We start from the raw sequence: 8,916 nt of genomic DNA, 5'->3' as shown, positions 1-8,916 counted from the left end.
GTACACTTCAATACATGCAGAAAAACACTCATGCACAAAATAAAAATAAATTTAAAAAATTATTGAGCTTTGTTATGTATCCAGATTCAGAATTATTCATCTCTTCCTAGGAATACATTGTGTAACTCATATTATTTTCCTTCAGTCTGAATAAACTGATTTATTTTGATTACCTAGTACTCAAGTAGTCAGTCTGTTGGTAACTTTTTGTGATTGTTTGAAAGAGAATGTCCCCATAGGCTCCAAGTATTTGTACATTTTGTCACCAGTTAGTGGTGCTGTTTTGGGAGGTCTTAGAAGGTGTGGCCATGCTGGAGGAAGCATGTCCCTGGGGGTAGGCTTAAAGAGTTCAGATCACGAGTTCCTCTCTTGCTTCCTGTGTGGACTTGAAGATGTGGGAGCTTAACTTCTGCTTGTCCTCCAGCCACCTCTGTCGCCATGCCTCCCTGCCATGTTGAACCTTACTCTTGCCACTTTGGGAACATAAGCTAAATAAACTTTTCCTTTTATAAGTTACATTTGTCATGGTGTTTACTTCTATCATAGCAACAGAAAAGTAACTAATAGTTTTATTCATGAATTTTGAATTTCTTTGATTGATTACGTTTAGAATTACTATGGCTTCTTAGGGAACTGTTCTCTTTATTATTGTAAAACACTTCATCTCTGGAATTTTTCCTTAAGTTTATTTTGTTTGATTTAATAGAGCCATTGTGGAATTTTTGAGAACTGTTTTATTATATAATGTCTCTAATTTTTAATTTTCAAATTTATACCTATTATACCAAAATTCATTTCCTACCTACAGGTCAATTTAATCTAGCAATCTTTGATTTAATTAAAATGTTTTGGAGAGTAATATCCAACAAAAGTGAAAACCAGAAATATGTATATATATAATTTTTAACTATTTCACAAAACACAAATTACATGAAAATGTATTCAACACATTATGCTATTTATCCATTTTAAAAGATGCAATTGAAAATTTTAAAAAATATTTTAACTCAGTCTTTGAAATCCCCCACACATTTTATACTTAGCCCATATTTCAACTCAAATTAGCCATATTTTTCTACCTAATGACCAAATGGAACTGCAGTGTCAGATCCATATGACCATCAGTAGGGTTACTATAACGTAGAGGTGAACTTTGTCTTTATATTTTCTACTTGTTCTGCTTGTAGTATCTCACTTCTATTAATATTTAGATCTGCTAAAGCGATTAATTTTATGATATTGTCCTCTACTGTTATCTATGTGTCATGTCTGTGTTTTCACTGGTTGCTATGGAATCTAGTATACATACATTCATCTTACCAGGGAACATATTGTATACAGATTAAGAAATACAAGAATATGCCTCTCCATATTCACATATTCATGCATCCTTTATCCTTTTTGTGTTATTGGCCCAACTTTTTTTTTTTTTTTTTTTGACAGAGTCTCCTCTCTGTAACCCCAGCTGGCCTGGAACTTGCCATGTAGACCAGACCAAAGATCTGCCTGCCTCTGCCTCCTGAGTGCTGGGGTTAAGGCCCGTGGCATCCTTTATTTCCACGAATGCTGCAAAACCATCATGCTTGCTATTATTCTTGCTTTAAACAGGAAATTACCTTCTACATAATTTTCTACATTAAAAAAAAATATTTAAAGTAGCTTTATTGCTTCCATACACAGACAAATTTATGCCACTAGAGCAGAGGCTATGGATGACTCATATTTCCAATTGGGTGGGAGGACCCGCTTAGTCTTGTAATAAGGACCCAGCCGGTGAATTCTGCTTTCAGAATCAAGCAGAATTTAGCCTCCTTATCCTTTCTGTTCCTCTCAAGATGCTTGTGAACAGCAGCTGCTTTCTTAATTAGACAGCAGAGATTCTCAGGAAGATCAGGAGCCAGTTCTTTGGATTTAAGGATTCTCAAAATTGTATTGCCAGTCACAAAAGGGACTTGTGCAACACCATGGGAGTCCCTCAGGGTCACACTGATCTGGCATGGAGTCAGGCCTTTCTTGGCCAGCTTGTAATTCTGCTCCTTCACCTCGTCAGAAGTCAGCTTCAGCCAGGTGGGAACGCTGCGGTGGTAAGGCAGAGCAGACTGCAACAGACCCTTCCTGGGAGCGCATGTGACCCATGATGGCGGCGGTCTGACAGCAAAGAGCAATTTTCTAAAATTTAATTTAAATTTATTATTTTTTTATGTTGATCTGACATGTTATTTTCATACTTTCTGGAAAAACAAACTTGCTTTGACATTTCTTACATAGCTGGTATACTAAGATAAATAGAATTTTTGTTTGTCTAATCATGTGATTCTATATTTTGAATGTTAATTCCACTGAATATAGAATTACATGTGAGGGAAATTTTCTACACTAAAGATTACAGTGTTTCTGAAGAGATCCAATATGGTTCGTAGAAACTTTTCTAGCCTAAATATTTATCCTTGTCTTTGACTTTCTATAGGTTGAATGTGCTGCTGTAGGTGTAAGATTTTAGCGTTTACCCTGGCTTGTGTTCTGCCAGCTTTGGGAAACATTATTTAAGCATCATCTCTTCTCCTTTTGAAACTAAGTTCATACCTCAAACACAGATGACCCTTGTTTTTGTTTTTTGATTTTTTTGTTTGTTTGTTTGTTTGATATGGAAGCCACCATTTTCTCTGTTTTTCTCCTTTAATTATGAGGTTGGAACTTTCAATCGAGCATCACTCCAGATCACTGGCTCTCTTTTCTGCTGCCTACTACTGCACTGAAGGGTTTTTTCCAGTCTATTCTAGTTTCGATTTCCAGTGTTTTCATTTGGTTCTTATTAGAACGTCCATCTCTAGTGCACTTCCCAAGCTTTCTTGCGTAGTGACATTTTTCCATAATGTTCCTTTGTGTACTTATTACAAATGTTGTAAATTCTAATCTGATAATTTCATGTTTCTCATCTATATGTGTCTATTTCTGATGTTTTTCTGTGCTCAGTCTCTGTTTTCTTTTCCTGTGTCTTGTCATCTTTTGTCAATAAAACACACATGATGCACTAACTAAAAATCAACTGAGATAAAGGTGGTTGACAGGAGATTTTATGATTTCCTGGCTGGAGTGAGGCTGTGCTTATTAACTGCACCTGGAAAGCAGAGGTTAGCATTATCTTGGGCACCCTTCCTTTTGTCTCCTACCACTGTGTTTGCATTTCCCTAGAAGGCCCCTCTTAAATTAGGGCTTTTGAATCCTTTAGCTGTAATCTGTTGTGATTATGGGTGAGCTTGTTGCTGTGACACTGGGTATGGAGTAGGAACATTCTCATCCGAGTCTTATAATTAGATATCAGGACTTCCCGAGTTGGTACCTGGCTTGTCAAAAACTAGGAGTAGGAGTTCAATTCTTCTCCTTCTCCAAATTATAAGGCTCCGAAAAACCCAACTTTGATGGCATGGTTAAGGTTAAGAGATTCTTTTGAGGGAAGTTCTCTGTTAAGGGGAACAGAATTATTAGTGGATATTTCCAAGTGTTGACTATCCTGTAACTGGTGAGAATGAAGGATTTTTTTCTGTAATTTTTCTAATGAGAACCTGTGGGACTAATAGATGTAAACTCTCAGAAATGTGGGAGACTTGCAAGGCTGATCATCACAGTCTGTAACTATTAAGCTAGTCTAGACTGGGCCTCTAAAAATCCCTCAGTTGAAGTGTTCCTGGAAGAACTGACCTCTGGTCTGGACTTGCTCTGCTCTTTGGAGTATGCCTCTGACTTCAGCTTTTAAGTTATCTGAAGTTTGCCCTATGGTCTCAGTTCTCTGATGTATCCAAAACAATTAAGTTTCACTTTGTTCATACACACACACACACACACACACACACACATACACACACACACACACACACACACATATATATATATATTGAAACATAAGGATGAAGGGACAATACAGAAGCCTGGAAATTGATTATAATTCCTTAAAGACTGTGTATCTTGGTTGTGTATTTGTTGTTGTTGAATTATTTTTCTCTTAAGTTTACATTTTTATTCCCCTTTGCCTTCCTGGAAATTTTTGACTGTATAGTAGACACTGAATTCTATATTGTCTGGGCTGTTTTCATTCCTTTAATGGACTTTGTACTTGGATCTGGAGTTGAATCACAGGCAGATCATGCTGATTCAGTCAAGTATTTTTCCTCTTAAAATAAGTATTTCTTAAAGTAATTTTTATTATAAGTAATTTACTGTGTATTTTTTATCTATTAGTTTATGTGTCGTATATTGCCTGCAGATGTGTAAGTGCACCCATGTCACGGCAGTGCCTACAGAGGTCATAAGAAGGCATTGGATTTCTCTGAAACTGAAATTATGGATGGTTATTAGTCTTCATATGAGTGCTGGGAATCCAACCTGGGTTTTCTGAAAGAGTAGCTTAGGCTCTTAACCATGGAGCCATCTCTCCAGCCCCCTCACATATGATGGACATATTATGTTATATAGTACATATGAATAGAAGATTACTATAGTGAAGTATCTTAACATATCCAACATAACAACTAGCTATCCTTTTTATTTTTGTTTTCAGGAGAAGAAAACGTGCATGTTATACAGAGTGCCTTTTTTTCTAGATTCCTCATGCTGCACAATGAATCTCTAGATATGCTGGTTTTATAATCCATTACTTAGTGATCTCTGAGCTGTAACTCTTCTCTCATCACCACGTCATTATTCTCTGTCTCTGTATATTTGAATTTTCATTAGCTTCAACAATGTGAGTTGATTTTTGTGTGTTTATTCCTACCTACCAGATGTCATCTAGCTTCATACATGCTGTGAAAAATGGTGTTAGTGCAAAAACAGCTCTCATTTCAAATGGATTAAGAAATACTGTATTCAGAGCCATATAAGAGTGAACATGATCCAAGAACACAGATTTAGGTTGTCACAAATACCATGATCCAATCCGTTATGATTTTCGTGGACTTTTTGTAGTTACAGAACACTACAAAAGAAGTAAACCAAGGCACTTTTCTAATATGTTGGTGGAATCATCGGGTAGGCATGACCCAGCAAAGTCGAGCTAGTTCTGTTGTAAATCTCAGATACTACTTGGTGACCTCCTTATCCTTTGGCTTGGTGGAAACTACTGGTCTGGGAGTATATTTCAATCTGATTTACCTAAGAGTCACAGGATGTTAGATCAGACACAGAGGTGGGCAATGAATGGCTGTTAAGGAGACAAAATACCCAAGATAATTTCTGTCCATGCCTGCAACATTGCATATATCCACAATCATGGAAGGGCTAATCAATCAATAAACCTTGCAGGACCTTTAACATATATATGAACTTTTTATTTCAGAGAACTTTTGTTCACAGTGGTAAGACCCCATTTTTCTCAGGTTGAATGATATGCCATTGCATATATGTTGTATTCATATTGTGGCTATTATGACACTGATGCAATGAACATTGAATATATTATTTACTTTTCTGTTACAATCACCAGATGTTTTGCTGATAACTGGTGCAACTTAAGGGAGGAAGGATTTATTTTGGTTCACTATTTCAGTTCAGTACATGAATGCTGGACTCTATGCTCTTGGACAGAATATCATGATGAAAGGAGGTGTGGTAAAAAGCTCTTCAGCTAATAATTGCTGACATGATACATAGAGAAAAGAGAGAGCTGGGTGCCCAATATAACCTTCCAGGTCATGCTATCAGTGACCTACTTCTTCTAGCTAAGCCCTATGTCCCAAAGTTTCCATAACACCCCAAAATAACGCAACAGGCTAAATATCAAGGAGTGGGCATGTCATACTCAAACTGTAACAAAAAGTAGATTATTTCTACAAAGGATTTCACTTTTTAATGTGTTTCTGGGTCACATGGCAATTATCTTCAATTATCTTCAAAACTTTTGTTTTTTTCATACCCATACCGATCTGCATTCTCATCCACCTTCCTGGGTTTCCTTTTTTCCATACTCATACCAAAAGTTCATAATTTACATTTGGTAATAAACATCCGAAGCAGTATGAGGTGATGTCTGCTGGTGCTTTGAATCAACCTCCTTCTGATCAATGTACAAAATTGATAGAGTACCTCCCAGGCTTTTGTACTTACTTTCCTGGTTTCTAATTGTAGCCTGTCCCACAGCAGTTAGCTCTTCATGGTCCTGAGAAGACGTATCTGTCCTCCCAAAACATCTAACATATAACAAACTTATCAATTTAAGAAAATTTTATGTAGAAGTCAAAATTTAATTGTGAATGATCAATAAGCCTTCCATGCCACTTGCATCAATTGTCAAAATATCAATCATGTTTTTATTGATGAAATTATCAAAATAGTTATGCAATATTAATCCACATTCATAATTCCTTTACATTAGAGAATCTATAGAGTTATCCACTAGTCAGTGATTAGCATACTTCTTTTTGTTTTCCTTACAAAGAGGAAAATCTTAGAAATGCGGTTGATCATCTTAACTTTTGGAAATATGAATCTGTAGTGTGAGACTATAAAATTTAACTCTCTTAAATTTTCTTAAGAGAGTTTGTAGAAGGTTTGGAGCTATGTCTCCACAGTTAAAAGTACTTGCTGCTTTTCCAAAGCACCCTCAGCTCCCGCATCAGGCAGCTCACAATGGCTTATAACTCTAAGTCCAGGGAATCTAACATCCTTTTCAGCCTTCACAGATATCTACACACATGTGGCATACAGTCACACAGACAATATACATACCTTTAAGTAAAACCTAAATCTTTAAAACAAAGAGTGTATTTTTATTTAGAATAGGTAGAATGTTCCCCACTACTCCTTTTTTTTTTTTTTTTGAAACAGAGACAAAAGTATTTTTCATACTATCCTTCAGGAATCAAAAGTTTTGAGGAAAAAAAAGTTAAATCATTAAGACTTTGGGGAAAATCAACAGCTCCCTAATTGGACTTAAAGCCCACTTATGTGTGGTACTGTAAACATAGCCAGATACACATGGCTAGAAATGTCATAGATCTTAGAGAAAACCCTAAGTTTGTCACATCCCTGGACAAGTGTAATTTATTGATATGTGCAAAACATAGATCCTTATATTAACAGACAAGTATCCCAATCACCACTCATCAAAGAATCTTCTTCTGCAACAGATAGAAACTATTACCAAGTACCACAACTGGCCATACACAGAGATTGTCTGTGAATTGCCCAAGCTGAAGTGGCACATATACGATGTAACCTCTACACCTAAGGCTCATGGGACATAGAACAAGGGGTAAAGAAAACACTAAAGCATCTCTCACCTTTCATCAATGGAGCTCCCTCATGAAACAGAGGACCAGGAACACAGTAGGTCACAAATTGTCAAAGCATAGAGAATAAGAATCTGTAGAGTGTGGTTCCTTGGACAGGATTCCTTTATTAAACTTCTCCCACCCAGGGATCAGGGACCATTGTGACAGAGGGGGCAGAAAGATTGTAAAAGCCAGGGAGGAGGTGCATAACCATATGGAAATGCAGTCATACAACCTCCTGGGACCCTGTGCATACAAATCTACAGCAATGCTATCAGCATGCACAAGACCCATGCAAACTCAAACAGACAAAAACTCAGCACATAGCTGTGGAAATGGGCAGCAGGCCCCAATCTTAGTCAAATAACTATTGGTAGTTGATTACTACTGGGTGAGGAAGAGCTGATCTTTTTAAAGCGAGGGTCTCTAGATAGGCTGGCTAGACCTCAGTGGATGCACTTGCCCTGAGGGCTGTCTGGGGACACTAACTTGACTCAATAGGCCTTAACACAAAGGACAGAATGGATGAATTTCATTGGGGACGGGCTATGGGAGGGTGCCAGTGGGGAAGGTGGTATAATGTTTAAGGTGTTTTGTATGAAATACACAAATATTCAATAAAAAATTTACAAAAATAATAAAAAATTCCTGTGTATTCTGCCTTTTTGCCACTGTTTGTCAGTAATTTAATACCTACATTTTAAAATGGTTGATTTTTATCAATTTGGACAATAGAAACTTCTGTATTGGAATTATCTGTGAGGGAATCTTGGCTAATCCATTCCCAAGGCTCCAACAGCTCAGGGGTTCTACTCAAGTGAGCCAGTTGGGCCCAAACTAGATTGTTCAGAAGAAATTATAAGTGCACTAGGAACTACACAAAGTAGTGTTACTGGGAGACAGCACCTTCTTGCACATATACTAAGTTAGCTATTTCCTGGAATGTATTCATGCAAGAAGAGAACAAGTTAGGTGAATGCTTTCACTGGTTATGTAGTGTAACCTGCAATTTTTTCTCCATATGGTACACAATAAGTAAAGGAACTCTGTGGACAGGAACAGTGCTGGAGGACACTGGATCTTAGAAAGAAAACACTGCTTAATCTTCAAAAATGATCATTAAGACTATTAATGTTACTGAATTGTTCTCTTTTCCATCAGTTATCAGAAAACATTAAAAGTAGATTTAAATTTTATTACTTTTTTTATTTTACGTGTATACGTGTGTTGTCTGCATGTATGTAAGTGCACCCATGTCGTGCAGTGCCTGCGGAGGACAGAACAGACTGTCAGATGATCCCCTGGAACTGGAGTTACAGACAGTTGTTACCTGTCATGTGGTTGCTGGGATTTGAACCCTGGTCTTCTGCAAGAACAGTCAGTGTTTTTATCTGCTGAGCTATCTCTCCAGCCACTTACTATGATTTTTTACTCTAAAAAGTATGTAATTATGAAGTTTAGAATAAACCAAGATTCCTTTTCTTATAATATAGAAAAATATTAAGGAAGGGCCTCATTCCATCTCTCTGATCGATGGCTCTCAACCCCAAACTACACATGACAGAGTTTGCAAAATCATTTAATGAACTGCTTATAAACAACCATAGCACTATCTTCAATATTCCTAACTCTGTGATTAGACATAGTTATT

The 8,916-nt window shown here is 36.9% G+C and overlaps 1 pseudogene; it reads right to left on the bottom strand.

Annotated features, from left to right (window-relative positions):
* Positions 1 to 1,686: 1,686 nt before the first annotated feature.
* Positions 1,687 to 5,958, bottom strand: LOC103735717 (annotated as a pseudogene).
* Positions 5,959 to 8,916: the final 2,958 nt, after the last annotated feature.

The sequence above is a fragment of the Nannospalax galili genome, unplaced genomic scaffold (genome assembly GCF_000622305.1).
Source record: "Nannospalax galili isolate Female #2095 unplaced genomic scaffold, S.galili_v1.0 scaffold296, whole genome shotgun sequence".
In the NCBI taxonomy this organism is placed as follows: Eukaryota; Metazoa; Chordata; class Mammalia; order Rodentia; family Spalacidae; genus Nannospalax; species Nannospalax galili.
This window is presented reverse-complemented; position numbering and strand designations above follow the sequence as displayed.